This window comes from Mastomys coucha, unplaced genomic scaffold (genome assembly GCF_008632895.1).
Source record: "Mastomys coucha isolate ucsf_1 unplaced genomic scaffold, UCSF_Mcou_1 pScaffold23, whole genome shotgun sequence".
In the NCBI taxonomy this organism is placed as follows: Eukaryota; Metazoa; Chordata; class Mammalia; order Rodentia; family Muridae; genus Mastomys; species Mastomys coucha.
In genome coordinates this window covers 89,376,121-89,396,668 of record NW_022196906.1, presented here as the reverse complement: position 1 = coordinate 89,396,668, position 20,548 = coordinate 89,376,121, and the positions used below count along the sequence as shown (strand labels likewise).

Below are 20,548 nucleotides of genomic sequence, written 5' to 3'. Positions count from 1 at the left end.
ACTCAAAATGTCCATATTATAATTTCTGGTTTTGTTCAGAATGCATCACGGTTAGACTTGGTGCCCATCAACAGATAGATGGATAAAGGCAGCGTGGTCTGTATACACAGTGAAATATTATTCAGTCTTAAAGATGAATGAAATAATGACACGTGCAGGAAGCTGGGTGGTGCTGAAGATTATTATGTTACCAAATAGCCAGACTCAGAAAAGACAAGTATCACATGTTTTCTCTCATGTGTAGAGTCTAAATAAGAAACAATAACCAGACCAGTGACTCACTGCAGTGAACGTTTGCAAGTGAAGATGTGTGGGCAGAGTGGTACACTAAGGGGCACACTGTGACGTGCTACAGCTATTGGGATGAAGTGCTTTCTATGCTTTGCTTTGGGTTTTTGTTTTTTGCTTTGTGCATGCGTGTGTGTGTGTGTGTGTGTGTGTGTGTGTGCGGTGTGTGTGTGTGTTTTATTTTGGTGGGGAGGTTGCAAGGGCAGAGGACAGATATGAGGAGACAGAGAGATGAGTAGGACTGGGGTGCATGATATGAAACTCACAAAGAATCAATAAAAAAATTTTAAAACAATAACTTGAAAGTAGGAGAAGTATTTAGGGAAGGAAATGTGACAAGGAAGCAACAAGAGAAGGTAATGGGGCAGTTGAAATACGGAAAAAGCTTATTATGTGCGTGGATGAAAGGTGGCAGCGAAACCCATTGTTTTGTGCGATTAATACATGCTAAACTGATTTAGTTTGTTTTTTGTTAGGGTCTTTTGTTTTGTGGGGGCAGGGGGAGCTAAATGTAGAGCTACCTGGCTGTCCTGTAGTAGACCAGGCCTCTGCTTCTGGAGTGCTGAGTTTAAAAGCACAAGCCTCCATTGCCCAGCTGCTAAACTGTTTTTAATGGATCTAGTTTTTCTGAAATCCAAAGTGAAACGGATGCTGATGGTGGCCACTGATTATGGCTATACAGAGTTTGAAACCTTGTGTTCTAGAGAGCAGATACCAGCTAAGTCACAGGGATTCACAGGTCCAGGATGTCTACAGAGGAAAGACATGCCTTTTCATGGGCTAGTTTTGTGATAACAGCACAATTTTGGAATTGATCTTGAGTTGAAATCCTATTCCTTTGCATGTATGAGCCAGTACAGTAGTTAGTACAGAGAAGACATGGGCTGGACAGTAGCAGTGACCGTGGCAAACGCTAGAGTTTCCTCCTTGTGGATAGCCCTTCTTTTATCAAATGGCCTAGCTAAACTCATATTCGAGACGAATCTTTGCAAAATGTGGAATCAGAAAAGATGGTCTTTATATGAAAGATTTAGATATTTAGTTGCCTTCAGTTTATATGTATCTGTGTTATGGAAAAATGTGAGTATGTTTTGGTGCATATGTGTGTATTTGTATATGGTAGCTAAAGGTTGACATTGGGTATCTTCCTTGATTGCTCTCCACCTTATTTATAGAGGCAAAATCTCTCACTTGAACACAGAGCTTTACCAATTCAGGTAGTCTGGCTAGCCCACTTCCTTCAGAAATTGTCTGTCCCTACCAGTCCCCCAGGCTGGGATTACTACTGACTGTTGAACTCCACCTACATTGACTACCCTTTTGGGTATCTGAACTCCAGGCCTCAAGATTTGTGCAGGAAGTACTCATCTCCCCAGCCCCTAAACAAACAAACCAAATATATTTTACATAAAAAATTTACCTATAAATGATCCTTTTTAGGGATGTTATGTCTATTCTATGGAAAAAAAAAAACCAACATTTTTGAAGTGCTTAAAATGGGACTTATACTAAATAGGAGCCAAATAATTCTTTGCTATTATTTTATACAAGCAATAGAAGGTATACAAAATATTCCCACTTCTGTATTAATTGATATTTCCTTCCTAAGCAGTAACTGGGATTCATATTTGAATCTAATTCATGTGATAGCAAATATTCAAAATCGGGGATTTCCTAGAAAACCTTGAGCATATGGCATAGTAATCTTGGTCATCAGTCTGATTGGATATGGAACCAGCTGTAAGGCTCTGCATTTCCTGGAAGTGATTCACCTAGATGGGAAAGCCCCCTCTAAGGCACGCCTCCTCTGGCGAGTGGCATGCAGATAGTCCTGCCTGACTTTGCCACTTGCTGGTGAGTGTATCTACCCTGTAGCTGCCACAGTGCTGCTATCCTTTCCTGACATCCCTACTCAGCCTTTTCAGCCTTCCAATGTGGACTAAAGAACAGCATCTCTCCAGGAATCCTCCAGAAATTGAGTGACAGATCGGGACTGCTGAGACTTCCAGCCTTGGGGACTGAGCTGCTCCAGGGCTCTCAGCCTCTCCAGTGTGTAGACGCCCTTTGCTGACTACTTGGACTACCCAGCAGCTGGTGTGTGTGGAAGCCTATCGACGAAGTCCCTTGTGTAATATATCTTCATTCTATTGGATCTAGGGAACCCTGGTTAATTTTGACATATGTCTGCTACAGAGCTTTAAAACATTTTACATTAGACTTATGCGTTTTACTTTATGGGTGAGCGTTTTACCTGCATGTATGTCTGTGCTATGTACATGCTTGGTGCCTATGGAGGTCAGAAGAGAACATCAGATCTCCTAAACTGGTGATTGTGAACTACCATGTGGGTGCTGGGAACCCAGGTCCTCTGCAAGAGCAACAAATACTCTTATCTTAACCACTGAACCATCTCTCTCCAGGCCATGGTTATCGTAAATACAGTATACACGTGCTTACTAAGTAAGGCTACTTAGTGAGTTCTTGCTACTGAGACGATTACCTCAGTCATTCCCCCCTTCCCCTATTAATGTGTTTATTTGAGATAGGGCATCACATAGCCCAGGCAGGTCTTGAACTTGCTATGTAGGAGAGACTGGCCTAGGATTCTTTTTTCTTCAATATTTATTTATTGTATGTATATGAGTACACTGTCATTATTTTCAGACACACCAGAAGAGGGTATCAGATCCCATTACAGATGGTTGTGAGCCACCATGTGGTTGCTGGGAATTGAACTCAGGACCTGTGGAAGAGCAGTCAGTGCTCTTAACCGCTGAGTCATCTCTCTAGCCCCACTGGCCTAGGATTCTTGATTTTGCCTTACTTAGAAAGAACTGGGATTACAGGCATGACTTTAATTACTTTTAAATGATTGATCTTTGAATTCTCAGTAGAATATGTTTATCAAGTAAGATCTGAGCTGAGGGCATATATATATATATATATATATATATATATATATATATGTGGTATAATAGAACTCACTATGTCCTATGGGCTGGCGTCCTATGGGCTGGCCTTGAACTCACTAAGATCTGTCTGCCTCTGCCTTCCCAGTGCTGGAGTTACAGGCATGCACCACCATGTCCAGCTTTCTCCGTGAGTCTGAAAATGTTACTTTTCACTGGTGGTGATATAGTCAGTTGATCAGACAACTGGTTTCCCCTCTCCTGTCCTGACCCAGGGAAGGCTTTGCCACCTCCACAGGACTGAGGCATTGGGGTCCTTGACATGGTCTCTCCTTTTCCCTTCTTTGTACTGGGGATAGATCCCAGGCTCTTGTAAAGTCTCTTTATGCCTATGTTCAAACTGGTCTTCCATTGTAATCCTCCTGTTGCAGCTTTTCAAGTAGCTAGGCTTATAGGCCTACCTCACCTGGCCGACTTACAATTTTGTTTATAATTATGTGCATTTCTAATGATACACTTTGCTATTTTAGGTTTGGGAGAAACGTCTGCGAAATACTTTGGTTTTTATCATCAACAAGTTGCATCCTGGGACTAGTTACTTTACAAAGGATTAAAAACCAATTCTTTTACCTTGCTTTAGGGGAATGAGTTTCTTTTGCCTTCCTGCCAAATCAAGTGATGCCATATTCGGGTTCTGCATTTCTTCACAGAATTATCAGTCAAGAGTTTCACTACAGATATAGAAGTGTATTTGATTACCATTTCCAATTCTATTGGGTAGTGATTTCTAGAAAGTGAATTTTACATATTTAAAGTCTCCACTTTAGCTCTGGTACTTGTCTACACCCAGCAAATCATAATTATCAATTAAGAGCATGTCTCTATGGCCCTGAGAGATTCTCATTGTCTTGTTGCAGTTCATTCTTTCTCCGCCTCTGGCCCAAGCAATTACTGCCTTTGCTTTTGTCCTTATAAAGGCTTGACTTCATAGAAACGAAGCTTTGTGCTATATGTTTTCTCTCTGGTTTCTCCAGGTCAGCATAATGATGGGAGCAAAGGAAGTCCCGAGTGAATGGGCTTGACCATGTCAAGGATCCCAATGCCTCAGTCCTGTGGAGGTGGCAAAGCCTTCCCTGGGTCAGGACAAGCTCAGAGGGATGGCCAAGCCTTCCTCTGGACCATTTAAGGTGTTGATAGTGTGAGCTGAAAAGGTCACCATTGCCTTCTACCCTTCCACAATCCTCTCTGTAGGACTGCTTTCCTACAGAGACTGCACCACCACTCTCCCACTGAGACTCCCTACGCCTGCATGCAATAACCCCACCTCCCCGATCAGCTGTACATAATAAAGTGTACATAATAAACTGCCTCCGAGAGAGACCCTGTGGCTTCTCTATCCAGGAGTCCAGACCATCCAATCTCAGCTTTTTTTTCCCTGTCCATTTGTCTCTGTTTTCTTTTTCTTCATTCACTCCTGGTATAGGAAGATGTGGCAATCTATAGTGAAACATTTAAGGAGGCCATTCTCTTTTAGTCCCAAGTAGCATTCCATTGTACTGATGCAGCACATTTGTTTTTCATTCATCCCTTGACAGTCAATTCCTTCCAGACTGTGGCTATGGAAAAAGGAAGGAAGGAAGGAAGGGAGGAAGGAAGGAAGGAAGCTGCCACATCAGTATTCAAGTCTTTATGTAATATGTTTTAATTTATCTTGCATAAGAAAAGAGCTAAGAATGAAATGGCTAGGTCATGTGGAACATACATGTTTAAGTAAATATTTTGTGAGAACACAATTCCTCTTGTAGACCTGAGCTCAGACATAAAAGGTTAAGTTTGTCGGACTTCCTGGGTTATGGGATTTTCTAGGCTCGGAGAAGTCCTTTTCTCACTCCTCTTTGGCCCAACCAATTCTTTTGGACGTTAAACAATTTTCAATCTACTTGAGCCACATTCCTACCGGCCTGATTGCTAACTGTTCTGCATCAGTTCAGGACTGGGGCTGAGGGCCACATAGGACCTTAGGTCAAAGGGCAGCAAAGGTACCCCTGCACTTGTGGCTTATGCTACGAGAAAAGTATACAAGAACCCTTGAAGCTGCATTCCATTTGCCCGACTCACATGTTGTTGGGGGGAGGGAAATGGGGGGGGAGGAAAATCCCACCTTTGTTTGAGTGTGGGCTTTGGTTATTTATTTTAAATAGGTGTGGCTGTTTAATAAAGAGGAAGGATTATCTGAATTCTCCAAAAGGGAGAAGGATGAGAGAATTTGGTTTCCTTTAATAAATATCTTGCCTTTTGAGCTGTGGTTTTCAAAAGTGGTACGCATAACTAGTGTTCTGAGAACACATTGGAAACATACAGCATTCAGACGGAAGACTACTCTATGGCTACTCTGGGTTTGAGAGCTGTTTGAACAAAACCTCCAGGTAATCCCGATGCCCCCTCGTTTGAGAATCACCCTGCTAAACTCATTTCAGGGGTGCAGATAGTCGTAATTAGGCTGGGTGAAGCGTGGGCAGCAGAGATGACGCCCCTGCAGCGCCGGTCCACGCTCCCACCCCCACCCAAACCCTCTTTAGCTCCTACAAGCCTCCTTTCACCTGACTGCCAAGGTCTGGTGGCCTCTCCCCTGGGTGCAGCCACTAAAACCCGGCAAGTGGATTTCAAGCGTGCGGGCGGGGGTGCGGGGACGAGCATGCGCAGTGGCGCGAGCGCAGGAGCAAGGAGGCGGGCGAGAGGTAGCCGCAGCGGAGTGGACCAGACCAGCGGGCGCGGGGATCCCGGGCAGAAGCTGCGGATCGGCTGCCGTAGGTACCGAGTACTGGGTGCCTGGACGAGCAGGCGGGTGAGGGGCAGGAGGGGGAGGCCGGGCAAGAGCGCCAAGCTTGGCTTAGCGCCGCTCCGCCAGGGCTCGGGGTTCCTCCGACACCTGCGGGCGCGCTCCTGCCCTGCGGCGGAGTCTTGCGCTCAGGTGTGAAGTCCTGTGTGTAGCTGCTTAAGCCACAGCCCAGGAAGCGCATCGTGATGCCCAGCATCTAAGAAGGGAGGGTACTAAGTTTTCTGTTTTAAACTTTGAGTGGCTGTTGAAGAGGTTTTCTGATCCGTTGGTGTTTCTCTTAAGTTGTGTGACGGCCTCAAGTGTGTGTTTGCCTCAAGTAGGGGGCAGAATGAAATTGCATCCGTGTTTGCTGGATTTAAGTGCCTTTCCTGGAGCTCTGGGGCCTCTGGATGCAGCGTGAGAAATGTCAGTCTTCGGGGAAAGTGCCAAGGATTTTGTGCGGTTCGGCAGGCTGCATTTTCGAGTACAAGCCTTAAAAACTAAAAAAACAAAACACAGAAACCCATTTTCAACATTATCATCCCCGTCCCACGCTTCAGTGGGTAGTATTGAAAAGAAGGAAATAAACCTTCCTGGTCATTTACATTGTGTGGCTTATACGGACATGTATCCTACCTCAAAGCTGTATACTGTATGGGGCCAACATTGAATGAACATTTCTTGGATGAATGTGAAATCATAACTAGAATTTCAGGATGAATACAGAGACCGATGTCTGGGGCCCCACAAAGGTGAAGCAAGGGCATTTAATTCCACCTCTCACCTCTTGTAATCAACTCCTCTTTAAACTTAATTCATTAGTGAAATTCTATAGGAAAGTGTTAAATTTGTGATGTGAGAGGCACATGACTATAGTAAGGGTAGGAAACCGAAAATTGAAGTTGAGGAAGAAAAAAAAAAAAACAAAACCAAACCAAACTAGAAAGAGATCACAGAGGACCCCTCCCCCTTCCCTTTATTTGCCTGCCGTGATGTTTTAATGGTAGAAATTATATACAGTTGGTCTAGTTTTGTTCCGAGGGACCTCTGAGGTCAGCCAGTTCAGCTGCTTCAGTTTACAAATGAGAAAGCTGAGACCTGGGGAGGTTAGATGACTCCCTGTGCCCGCCCTCGCCCCTCTGGGCTGAGCTGGGCCTGGGAACCTGGTTTTCTGATTTCAGGGATCTCTTTACTGTGCCTCTCTGACATTCTTCTTGCTGTGGCTTAGATGATTAAACTTGCTTTCTCTTCCAGCGTCTGCTGCTCTGTCTGCTTGAGGCAGGAAGTTCGTTTCTACCTTGCTCATCCCTCACGCACACAATTCACAAAGGCACACCCCTCTGAAGCCTCACTGATGGGATTGCTGGTCTGGGAACCAAACCCTGTGTGCCCTTTCTCACCCTGTTTCCCTCCCTGTGTGAGCTCATTGCTCAGGTGTAGCCTCTTCTTGGTAGTTTCCTTTGTGCGGATAGCGGTAGCAGTGTGTGCGGATCGGCTCTCTTCCCAGCCCCAACCCCACAGTGTTTTATGACTTCTCTCAGTGCTGCTGATCTCCCCTTTGGATACAGCTTCCTGGATTATAGTCTAGAACGCGTCCCTATTTTCTGACGGCTGAGCTGTTAGGTGAGTAAACTCTGGATAGTGTATGACCTAAAGATCGCACCCAGTACTAAGTTCAAACTCATCTCAGCTGCTGCTCTCGGGAGGAGGGACATTTCCGGGGAGTTGGTGTGCATGGTCTGTGATTCGAGGGAGTTCACCTTAGAGCAGTACAAGAGATAAAGACCAAAAAAGCAAGTTGGAGTGATTGCTGAATCCAGAAATCACAGATTAGTTGGGAGTCCTGAAGATGAGGTGGAAGCCCGAGTGGGGAGCGTTCCTCAGGACGTGGGTTAACCATAAGTGAAGAGTGGAGACTGCAGACTTAAGAAATGGCAGGCTGGAGAAAAGAGTCAGTGGTTAAAAGCTCAGGCTGCTCTTCCAAAGGATCTTGGTTTGACTCCCGGCACCCGCGTGGTGGCTCACAACCATCTGTAACTCCAAGTCTTGAGGTTCCGATAGACACTTTTGACCTCCTGTGGCACCAGCACACGCCTGGCACACAGACATACATGCAGTTGAAACACTCCTACACATAAAAAAACCCACATTTTAAAAATGCTGTAAAGGCCTTGTATAACGCCCACCTGTCATCCCAGTGCCCCAGTAGGCTGAGGCAGGAGGCTGTCTGCCAGTTTGAGTCCATCTGGTCTACATAGCGAGTTTCAAATCTGTTTCAAAAAACAAAAAAATGTAAAATAAGAATGTGGTGCCGGGTGGTGGTGGTGCACACCTTTAATCCCAGCACTTGGGAGGCAGAGACAGGCGGATTTCTGAGTTCGAGGCCAGCCTGGTCTACAGGCTGAGTTCCAGGACAGCCAGGGCTACACAGAGAAACCCTGTCTCAAAAAACTAAACCAAAACAAAAATGTGGTAAAAAAAGATGAGGTATACAGAAGGGAGAGGTGTTGAAAAGTCCTCTTTCATGATGGAGGTATTGGTAGTGGGTTTATAATATCTTTTTAAAGTCTTAAAAGCACTTCCCACTGGGACATTGTTTCTTTTCTGTGTCTTACTGTTATAGTTGCCTTCTCATTCCAGAAGATGGGCTCTTTGGGGGACCGTCATTACAGTTCAACCTCAAATGAGGATACCGTTCAGATACTCAACGGTTACAGTGTGAATAAATAAATCGTGTTTTGTCGTGACAAAGGTAGGCAGTTGGGATGATAAGCTATGGATGGTACTTTGTCTAGCCCGTGCCCACGTCGTACAAAGGAGGAACTCTTTGTGTCATTATCAAATGTATGGATTGTGAGTTGAGGTGGGGGTGTGGGGTGAGGCTAGGGATCTGAGAGTCTGTACATGTGAAAGCTGAGAAGAGTCTAGAGAGATCATTGCTAGCTTAGCTTCTTAAAGGTGGAAGAAAAAAAAGCAGTTTAGCCCAGAGTCTTTGGACAGTGGGTTATTCTAGGCTTAAAATACTCTACTGCCAGAAGGATGCTCACAGAGAGAGTAACAGTGACGACTGGTCCTTTTGAGCCAGCAATATGGGGGCATGGTGAGAGAGAACAAGGACAAATTGTGATCCTACTCTGCTTAGAAAAACTAAGCGGAAGGCAGAGATTCTAAACCTAACTTCTAGTTCGGGAAGTGTTAGGGATGTGCTTGTTGACTTGAGACAGATGCTGCAAATGGCCGCTTTGCAAATCAAACCCCCATCTTTCTGTTGAGCTATCCACAACACCAAGGAAGCTATTGGAGGGCACATTCTTGCCCTTGGCCTTCTATGGCATGATTCATCACTTCATTTTTGACAGGCAGTGATAGCTAGTCTCATAAAAATGGCAAGAAGGGCCAGGCCAGAAGAGCTTTCGGTGGTTAGCAGCAGAAGATTGAAGGGTTGGCCAAGTCAAGAGAGGTTATCAGGCTGAGGAGATGAGCCAATCAGCAGAGCATGAAGCTCAAGGTTTGATCTCAGCACCCCATAAACAGGGTGTACACCACAGTCCTGTGATCCCAGCACTCAGCAAGTAGAAGGATCACAGTGAGTTTTACTTTGTGGTTAGCCTGGTTGAAACCCTGCAGGGGGTGGGAAAGAAAAGGTTTTTAATATTTTTTTTTCTCCCTTGAGATAGGGTTTCTCTGTGTGACAGCTCTGTGCTGTCTTGGAACTCACTCTGTAGACTAGGCTGGCCTCAAACTCACAGAGATCCACCTGCCTCTACCTCCCAAGTGCTAGGATTAAAAGCCTTCACCACCACTGTCCAGAATCATTTTAATTTTTAAGGAAAACCTATTAAACAAATGACAAATTGCCTATGTTTGAATGGATGTGTGATGGATTTAAGCATGCCCCAGTAATCAATATAATTGTACATGGTGAGTTAGAATTTACTATGGCCTTGTGTAAGATGACTGTACTATGTGGCTTTCTCAAGATAACAGTGATATTCTATTGGTATTTTCTTTCCTAGTGTTTTCTAAACACCAGACAAAATTAAACCTTTACAAAGCATCCTATGAGGTAGGCACAGGTGTTACCCTCATTTTATATGGGAGAAAAAGGAAAGGTAGAATGATAAGGAATATCAGTGCTAGGTCACGTGGTCAGTGTGTGACTGAACTGAGATTTGACCCTAGGACTGCCTGACTTCAGGCCTGGAGAGCTCAAATAATCAAGTCTCTTTATCTGTGGAGATTCTGACAGTCGCTTAGAGTGGCCAGAGGCCATGACTTTCAATATTCCATGAGCATGATTTTAATTTGAGAAAGCAAACAATACTAATGGAACTCTCTGTTATTTATTTATACTTAGTCTTTTATCACTTTTGCTCTGAAGCATTTCTAGAGACAAGTGACAGCAGTCTTTCTCTTTCTTCTCTGTATGAAACATTAAAAGAGCCTTTGACTGGTCATGGCTCTCTCTTGGGTAGAGCTGGGTGAGCGCAGGGTGAGGGTGGCGACCCATACGGTGGAGTTTCGGGTAAAAATGCGTCTGTGTAAAAACATAGCAACTTTGGACGGCTGGGTTTGTCAGAACTTTTCTTTTCCCTGACAGAATCCTTTTCTTGAAGCTTCTTGATTATGTGTGGGTCTTAGTTTCAGGCCTAAGGTTTGTGTTCATAAACCCTAGGGAAAATCCTTACATGAACTGTGTCCTCATGCATCCCAAGATTGAAGGGGCTGGAGAGATGGCACCAAGAGCACTGGCTGCCCTGGTTCCATTCCCAGAACCCAAGTGACTGCTCACAAATCCCTGGAACCCCAGTTCCAGGGGATCTAATGCCCTCTTCTGGCCTCCTGTGCCACCAGGCATACAATTCAAGTGGTGCAGACATACATGCAGGCAAAACACCCACACACAGGAGGAAGGAAGGAAGAAAGAGAGGGAGAGATGAAGGGAGGGAGATTGGAGAATGCTGAGTGCTGAAAGGAGCTTTCAGTAGTTGGGCCAGATGCCGAGGGCAGGTGAAAAGCAACTGAAGGCCTGTCCACATATGATCTACTAAGTTGCTTGTGAGGAAATGTGTTCTCCTCCTCCTGATGAACCACCAACCCTCTCCTGAGAACCTAGCAATGGAAGCCATTTCATTCCATGGAATTCCCCAGAGTTATTCTGGATCTTACCAGGACATTTAATTCAGGTATAAAGGAGGCTTCTTGGTGTCTGGCTCTCTTATGGTTGTTCTATCATGCATTGACTCATGGTGCCCTATGGTGTGGAACTAACATTTTACTGTGGGTGATGAAGGAAACTGGGGAAGGAGAAAGAGGTCTTTGTACTACAGCTGTGTTTATTGGTTATAAAATGATTGCATGTCAGTTGCTGGGACCTTTGCTACTGTATGAGGTCATATGATCATCCTGTATGAGGTCAGCTTTGACCATCCTGTTTCTCTTCTGTACGCCTGTGCCTGGAAGAGCCTGTCTGGTGTGTGCGCGGCTTCTGTAAAAACAGGCTGTTTTTACTGTTTCCTGGGTTATTCTTTTCATTAGCAAATTGTGTCATAATAACACTGTGGGCACAGAGGGGTGAGGAGTTAGATGGGTGGGCTTTTTTGCCTCTTTTTAGAAAATATTTTTGATGGGATCTAGAGATAGCTTTGTTCTCAAGGTCCCCTGGTGAAGAAGGAAGTTTACTTAGTTTTTATAGTAAACCGACAAACTGATTTTCCTTTTTTATCCAGTGCTGGGTCCAAAGCCAGGGCCTTGTGCTTGCTCTGCAAACTTCTACCATGGAGCTAAGTCCCAGCCTTATAGACAAAGCAGTTTTGTTGTTGTTATTGTTGTTTTAAGTTTTAGAGTAAATTTGTTGTAAGAAAAACTACAAGGGTACCTGGAGGATAACTTATGATATAGGCATGCTTTCTTTTTTAAAAGATCCAATCTGGGGCCCTCAAGGTGGCTCAAAGGTGCTTGCTGTTAAGTTGGAATCCTTAGAAGCCACCGGGTAGAAGGAGAGAACAAACTCCTGAAAGTTGAACTCTTACCTACCACACACATGCACACACATTAAAAGAAGAAGGAAAAAGGAGAGAGATCCAATCTGATCAGGAAGAAGACAGGAGGGACCATAGTCTTTTTTGATATTAGAGTAGATAGATGATTTAGTAATGTAGATGAAAGTGTGCATGTGTCTGTTGAGGGTAGGGATTCCTTTATGACCAAAAGCTAAGGGGTTGGAGGTGTGTTTAACTAAAAATGCTGAAGGAAACCAGTTTTATTATGTTATTAAGAAACAAAATCTTAAGTTGTTGAAAGATACAGATCTAGGAAGTAACTTTTCCTTCCCTTTCCCTCCCTCCCTCCTTCCTTCCCTCCCTCCTTCCCTCCTTCCCTCCCTCTGTCTCCTTCCCTCCCTCCCTCTCTCCCCTTCTCTCCCTCCCCTTCCCTCCCTCCCTTCTTCATTCATTCCTCTGTCTCTCTCTCTCTCCCTCCCTCCCTTCTTTCTTCCTTCCTTCCCTCCCTCTCCTTCTCTCTCCTTCCCTCCTTCCTTCCCTCCCTCTCCTTCTCCCTCCCTCCCTCCCTCCCTCCTTTCCTTCCTTCCCTTCCTTCCTTCCCTTCCTTCCTTTTAAAAAATGACAGAGCCTGGGGCTATAGCTTGCTTTATCCTGGTAGAGCACTTGCTTGCTTTCCATTTATTTCATAAAGCCCTGGGTTTGCTCCCAACCGATGTATAAACTAGGTGTGGTCATGCCAGCCTGAAAGCCCAGCACGGAGGAGATAGACGGTAGAGAATCAGAACCTCAGGGTCATCCTTGGCTATATATCCTATCCAATTCAAAGAGGCTAGCCTGAGGCTATTACATGAGACCTTGTTTCAAAAAACAGTAACATCACTACAAACCCAGTAAGGGACAGTACAAAAGTCCCTTTAATCTTTTGGAACCAATGAAATAAAGGATTTTAGGAGTATTGCTAAAATAGAACTTGGATTAGATTTAAGTTTAAGACATCATTGTTAATTATCCCCGTGCCAGTATCTTCTCATCAAATGTCCACCTCCCACTATCTGCTTTTGGTTACTCTGTACTCCACAGATAAGTCAATGTGCACAGTCCCAATGGGAAGGAAGGGGCAGTGTGGAGGCATTGCAGTGTGTGGCCTAAAAGCAATACCAATCAAGCAGTTTGAGTGCCCGAGCCGGTACAGGCAGCATTTACATGTTGTTCCCATAGATGGAACAGATTACAGTGTTCAATTGAAAGGAAAGCAGATTCAGAGCTGATTCATTTACGGTGACCAACCAATAACATGAGTAGGCTCTTTGAATTCATTTCCCTTTCTATTCTTAAATGCCATGTTTTATAGTTATATTGATTCTCCATAGTTATATTTTTCCTCCATTTTTTGTCCTTGATGATAAATATCTACTTACTGTGTACTGTTTATAGATGAAAATCAATGCAAACTAGGGTTTTGAGGTTTGACAGATGAGTCTGTTGAGCGTCTTAATGCTCCTCATCAATAATTTGGTAGAAAAACAATATCAAGTTAGTATATAATTGAACCTGTAGCCTGATATCAAGTTAGTGTCTATAACCTCTGTGAATGAACCAGAAATTCTCGGGTTCTGGTGCTCTTCCACCAGAAAGCTAGTTCAGATTTTATTTTATTATTTTTCTTAATCTTGCAAAGGCCCCATTTCCTTCATCTTTCCTCAGGTTTAGTTTACTGTGGCACCCATTTGGTCCAGGGGATATTTTTTAAGAGTGGCCCAGTTCTTACAGAGCTTGAAATATTATCAGGTCAGTGAGGTGCTAGCCGTGAAAAGCAGCTCATAAAATCCCAGAGATGCAGTGGTTGTCATGCAAGTGAGCTAATATTGGAAAGAAAACTCTAATAGCAATTTTCTTCATTACCACTCCCTTCCATGTGCATGCCTGCAAGTGGTGTGTGTGTGTGTGTTGCTAAAAACAGAGTCTCATATAATTTTGGCTGGCCTCAAACTTGCTATGAAGCTTAGGCTGGTCTTGAACTCTTGACGCTTCAGCCCTCCTTCAGCCTTAGCTTCCAGAGTGTTATATGGCTCAGGCCGATCCCTTCTCTTTCTTTTCTCTTCCCTTTTAGACCAAGCTGGCTTCGAACTAACAGAGATCCAAAGTGTGTGCCACCACAGCACTGCCCCTTTCTTCTTTTCAGTTAACGCGTGTTGTGATGGAGTTTTGTTTTGTTTTGTTTTGTTTTTTTGAGACAGGGTTTCTCTGTATAGCCCTGGCTGTCCTGGAACTCACTCTGTAGACCAGGTTGTCCTCGAACTCAGAAATCCACCTGCCTCTGCCTCCTAAGTGCTGGGATTAAAGGCGTGCACCACCACCACTGCCCAGCTGTGATGGCATTTTTATACATGTGTATCATTAGAATCAACTATATACTGTTATTCATTTTGTGTGTATGCATTCAACAGAGAACAGGGTGTGTTCTCTGCTTCTACCTTGGGGGGTGTTGAGGGTTAAACTCATGTCTTCAAGCTTGACAGGAAGTGCCTTTACCTGCAGAGCCATCTTACCTTACAGGCCTCCTTATCTTTTTTTTTTCCCCCTTTGGTTTTTCGAGACAGGGTTTCTCTGTGTAGCCCTGGCTGTCCTGGAACTCACTCTGTAGACCAGGCTGGCCTCGAACTTAGAAATCTGCCTGCCTCTGCCTCCCAAGTGCTGGGATTAAAGGCAAGCACCACCACTGCCTGGCCTCCTTATCTTATTCTTAAGCAGCCATTTTAACTCAAAATTATTATCACTGGGAAAACTCTGAAAAAAATCTCTCACTGTTTAATGGTCTGTCAAAGTGAGCCTCTGGGGAGGTCAGACTTTGAATATGGGAAATCAGTGGGCCTGTGCAAGAGAACTCAAAGTCTGTGGTGGTTTCTGAGGCCAGGAGAAGGGACACCTTCAGTCTGTGAAAGAAGCTGAAACTGGAAATATGGAGGAAAGGCTTTTAGTCGTAGCTCTGTTTTTATGTGTGAATTTGCTGCCTGCCAGTGATAAGCAGCTCCTGTTTTGAGAATGACTTGCCTACCTGGGGTTACCCAATTTGGAAATGGCAGAGATCAAATTCAGGTTGTGTTTCCTAATTTTTCATTTGAAAAAAAAATTACTGGGGTTTAATAATGGGATCATGTTGATAGTCAAATGTATATGGAAGGACTCTGTCTAGAAACTTCATTCTTATATCACTGGATCTGGTGCTTTTCCAGTCATTGTGTCTTTTTCTGACTAGAGGAGACAATGTCTATATGAAATTTTTATTTGATGTTTATAAACTTCTAAAATGCGTTCTGTGGTTAGCCTCAGCTGTGGGGCTCCTTAAGTGATTTCTCTGTGGTCAATGGCGCCTTCAGGCACTGCCTCTTCAGTTCCGAATGTCCCTGGACAGTGGTGTGTGTTGCTCTCTGGTTGGTTGCATCTCACTGGCCTTCTTATTAATCACATGCTTTTAAAGGAGATTAAGGGAAAGAGCTGGGTGTATGGGCCTGAGTGACATGGTGCTTACACTTGAGACTATACTGTGGCGGGAGCAGACCCAGGACTGACTGTTGTGACCCTTTCTGTGAAGGGACACAGTGACCAAGGCAATTTATAGAAGGAAGCTTTGAATTTCGGTCTTGCTTAGTTTCCGTGGGTGATTCCATGATCATCATAATTGGGAAGCACGGTGGCAGGCTGGAGCACTTACTGAGAGCTTACATCCTGATCCACAGGCAGGAGGCAGAGGGAGAAACTGGGCCTGGTGTGGACTTTAGAAATCTCGAAGCCCACCCCCAGTGACACCCCTTGTCCAACAAAGCTAAAGTCTTAAACCTTCCCAAACAGTTCCACCAACTGAGAACCAGATTCTCACCTCTCCGAGCCCTGTTGCAGCTGGTCTCACTCAAGCCTCCACAGGGACCATTACCTGTGACAGCCACCAGGAAGAGCAAGGGGAGGAAGGGGACTCGGTAAAGGAGAGGGGGAAAGGTCAGGAGGTTATGGAAAGTTTTCAAAGTAGAGGGTCTCTGAAAAAGTGCAAGGCAACAAAACAAACAAAACAAAACAAAACAAAAAACCAGAAAAGGCACTTGGTAAAGGGATAGTGGGGACAGGAGGTGGTGGGGTCAGGAAGCTTAGGACAAGGACCTGGCAGGCACTGATTCTAGGACTCTCCTTGCTGGGAGCCAGGAATGCCTAAAGAAAGACTGGTTCCAAGGTCCTTGTCACGTCTCCTCCTAAAAGAGCCTGTTCAATGGCATGAGTTCCAGGACAGCCAGGACTACACACAGAAACCCTGGTTCAGAAAAACAAAACAACAGAAAACAACACAGAACCCAAAGAGGGAAGTACAGTTTCCATGGTGACGTGTGACAGCTAACAGCTTCAGGTGACAACCTAAGCAAAAGCTCAAAGACAGAAAAAGCTGGTCGCTTCCCGAGGCTTTTGGTATTTCAGTGTGTTCTAGAATATGAACAAACATCAGAATCAGCTAGAGAGGTTGTTCAAAACAAAAACAAAAACAGGAAAAAAAAATAAGCCATTTCTGTGTCTTAACTCTGGAGTTTGTGATTTTTTTTAAGTGTTTTTGATTTGTCTTTGACATTTCATACCTGTAGATAGTGTATCTTGATCATACCCAACCAAAGAATTTGCATGTTAACAAGTTCCCAGATTGTGCTGAGGCTGATGGCTAGGGGGAGCTCACTGCATTTCTGTTCAGCTTTTGTTGGCAGATGTCCCATGGTTCTGGCCCCTCTCTAACAACTTAGGGTCCTCACTGCAACTTGGGGTTCATCTTCACAGTTTCACTCAATGGCCTCTCAGGGCTTTCCTTACAGAGACTGCTGGCCTGCCACACCTTGGTTGGTAGCTTTCTAGAAGCGTGGAACAAGACTTGTTGGCTCTGGATCCAGGGTTGAGTGGAGCCTAGCCTGTCTGCTCTGGATCCAGGGCTGGGCGGAGCCTAGCCGGTCTTGAACTCAGCTCTCTCTTTTTGAATGAATTTGTGATCCTAAAGTTTAGAGTCTGATGTGTGAGGTCTTGCGCCTTCCTGTTTTCCCAGTGCAGAAAGAGGGGGTCTCTTAACGGTCTCAACTGTGTTCCCAGCACAGGCCTTGGGTATACTTTTAGAAAATTTGAGCTCCTTTTCCCCCATGAACTGTACAAGACAGGGTTTCTCTGTGTAGCCCTGGCTGTCCTGGAACTCACTCTGTAGACCAGGCTGGCCGGGAACTCAGAAATCCTCCCGCCTCTGCCTCCCAAGTGCTGGGATAAAAGGCGTGTGCCACCACTGCCCGGCCATTTTATTATTATTATTATTATTATTTTTAAATATCTCTCGCCATACCTGTTCCTTTGTACTGTAGACCCAGGTAAACACCGTGGGTAATGACGCTGTTAGCGACCCTGTTATCCAGGCCTAAGTTTTCCTTTGCAACATGAGCAAAATCGGCTCAAGAGAGGCTGTGCCTACACGTGAATGAGAACTCCCGGAAGGAATCTGTGTGCAGATTGGCTGATTAGAATTTCAGGACTGGAGAGATTGGAATGTTGCCTGTCTATAGGCTAATTACCTTATCTTGGGCTAAGTTTTGGTCCTCCAGAACAGCCATTGTTCATTTGTCCCTCTGTGTCAGGAACTAACATCTTGTGACAGTAGGAAAAACCAAACAAACCCATTTTACAACCTATTGACTCAGCAGGCAAGTCACTTCTACAATCCAAAAGCTAAGAGCACCACCAGACAGCATTTTAAGCCTATAGGTACGCCTCCTGCATCTCATTGTCAGGGTACCTCCAGGCAAGTGGTTCTTCTTCGCCAGGTAACGATCCAATAGGCAGTACCCTGTCTTAAAGTGCACTCACCTGTGACTAATACAGTTTGAAACAGCACCTAAAGTGCTATAGATAGTGTGTATATAAAGTGTATATATAAAGTGACTTAAGGGCTTATACAAATTAATTCATTACTAGATGTTTCTAATAAAAGTATGCAAGCTAATAATTATAATTCCAAAAGACACACAAATCTCAATTTCAATCTCTCTCCCTCTATCCCCCCCCCCCATTTTCTGACTCTAAAAATATATTTTATTGTGGGTTTGGCAAGATGGTTGAGAGGGTAAAAGTGTTAGCTGTATAGGCCTGATAACCTGAGTTTGATACCCAGAACATATTATTGCACGAACACGTAAGCTCAATTAGAATGTAATATATTTTAGTGAGCTCACCTTCCTTTTTGGCACTGGGAGTTGAGCGCAGGGACTCCATGATGAGCTTAAGAGAGGTGAATGGCCCCAGTGTTGTGCTGCAGCCTTGCGCTACCACTGGCTCTTCTGAAACTATCCTAGAAGCATCGTGAAATCCTGTGTGGTTGCGTTCTACCCTATAATACGAGTTAGCCCCTTGTCTGTCCACTACCCACCCTTTGCCAGTGAGTAGCCATCTTGGCTTGTAGTATTACTGTGTTCAAGTAACCTTCTCAGTGATGTTCAGTTTAAAACTTCTGACATAATTCTGCACTTTTCCATTTCATATTTTTTGGATCATAGATGACATGAGTAAACCAAAACCCTAGAAAGCAAAACCACAAGTAAGAGGGGAAAACCATAGTCCCAATATAGCTCCTGAAAACTTGGTTCTTGGTGTTCTACTGCTGTGAAGACACACCATGACCACAGCCACTCTTATAAAGGGAAACATCTCACTGGGGCTGGCTTACAGGTTTAGTGTTTTAGTATGTGAGCCTATGGGGCCATTCTTTTTCAAACTACCACATCGGGCCTATTTTATAAATTAAACTTTCAGCAAAAGTTCTGTAGGAAAGTAATAGTATAGATTTGGTGGCTCAGTGCTGTTTCTAGTTTCTGGCATCCATTGTGTCATAGGACAAATCTTCCATGATGAGGGAACAACTGTACTATTAACCCCAGAGCTGGGCTATGGGCAGGAAGTCCTGGGAGCTCCATTAACATTTTCCTAGGGTGAGATGAATAACTGGTACTCACAAGTAAGGATTACTACCAATTTTAATTTATTCTAAACCAACTTCAGGCATGAGTAAAGTAATATGTAGTAACAGTGGTTGACATGTAGGAGATAATTCTTGCATGCGAAACTGACATCACTGTTAAAATAAATGAACACTCAGTTTAAATGCTTTCTTATTGTGTTGAGGGAAACCAGATTTAAAGGGGTTCGGGAAGTAGCTTACGACACTGCTCGAAGGATTGCTTATGAATGCACAGATTGCTACAGTTCATTCTTCCTGCTGTAAGTGGAGGGAGGAGCAAGAGTTGGTTTATTCTATATCTTCCTGTGTAAACAAATGTATTGTGCCATAGGAGATGAGCCCTAATTGAAGTATTGTTATAAGGTTAACATTGCCAGTGTGGTTAGAATGGTTTAAAAAGGGAAAATGGAGTCTGTGGTGGTGGCCCATGCCTTTAATCCCAGCACTTGGGAGGCAGAGACAGGCAGATCTCTCAGTTTGAGGCCAGTCTGGTCTACAGAGTGAGTTCCAGTACAGCCAGGGCTACACAGAGAAATCCTGTCTCGGAAAAAAAAAAAAAAAGGAAAAATTGATAATAGTATTTTTTTAAGTTATTTTTGTATTACCTTTCTTTATTTTATATGTTTGTGTGTGCCTGGTTTGTACCATCATCCTATACATACTGGGGTTAGACAAGCATGGCAGATGGTTCTGTCCTTCTAGCGTGTAGGGCCTGGGGATGGAACTCTGGTTGTCAGGCTTAGCAGTAAACATATCTACCCATTGGCCCAGTTTTCTAGTAATTGAGAGGAAGTGACTGCATCTCGAAGCAGTATACAAAAGGGATGTATAAGACACCCATTTTTGCAAGTGAATATTTGGTAAGTATCAGTGAAGATACTCTGCATACAGTTCCAAGTCCCGGGAATGTGTGAAGGGCTCCTTAGGCCGTGCACAGTAATCTTATCTAAGAAGGACATCGAGACACACTGAAAACTTCCTAATGCACGGCTCTCTTCATTCTGTTAGGGACTTGGTCACTGATGTTCAGTGTTACAAAACCAGGCAGCAAGACTTTCCAGGGAAATTAGAGGTTTCATTTTAAATGCTTATGTAGTCTTCAGTGTTTTTAGGGCATACCATAGCGTTAGTTTTAAAATAATAGCTCTGTTAGATAAAGTACCATATATTTCATCCACTTAAAGCAGTAGATGGTCAATTTTTAAGTCAGGCGTGATGGTGCCTGCCTTTAGTTCAGGGCTCCAGAGGCAGAAGCAGGCAGATCTCCGAGTCTGAGGCTAGCCTGGTCAACAAAATGAGTTCCAGGCCAAGTAAAGCTATGTAGAAAAACTTTGTCTCAAACAAACAAACAAGCAGTCAAAATATTACAGTAGATGGTTAATTTTAGAATATTTCTTTGCCTTGTATTTGTTAGCATCCCCTTCTCATCTCCAGCCATAGCTCCCACCCCACCCCTCCTCATCTCCAGCCATAGCTCCCACCCCACCTCTCCTCATCTCCAGCCATAGCTCTC

At 44.2% G+C, this 20,548-nt stretch overlaps 1 protein-coding gene across 5 annotated transcripts in view; it reads left to right on the top strand.

The window, feature by feature from the left end:
- The first annotated feature begins 5,903 nt into the window (after positions 1–5,903).
- The window catches only part of Pls1 (plastin 1), a 94,090-nt gene continuing 79,445 nt past the window's right edge, over positions 5,904–20,548 (top strand). Inside the window, exon 1 of one of the 5 annotated variants that reach the window (XM_031344888.1) lies at positions 5,904–6,004. The gene's annotated coding sequence lies outside the window, so the exon portion shown is untranslated. Of the gene's footprint in view, positions 6,043–20,548 lie in introns of all 5 variants that reach the window. The other 4 variants (XM_031344887.1, XM_031344893.1, XM_031344891.1 and 1 more) reach the window with 4 other exon arrangements.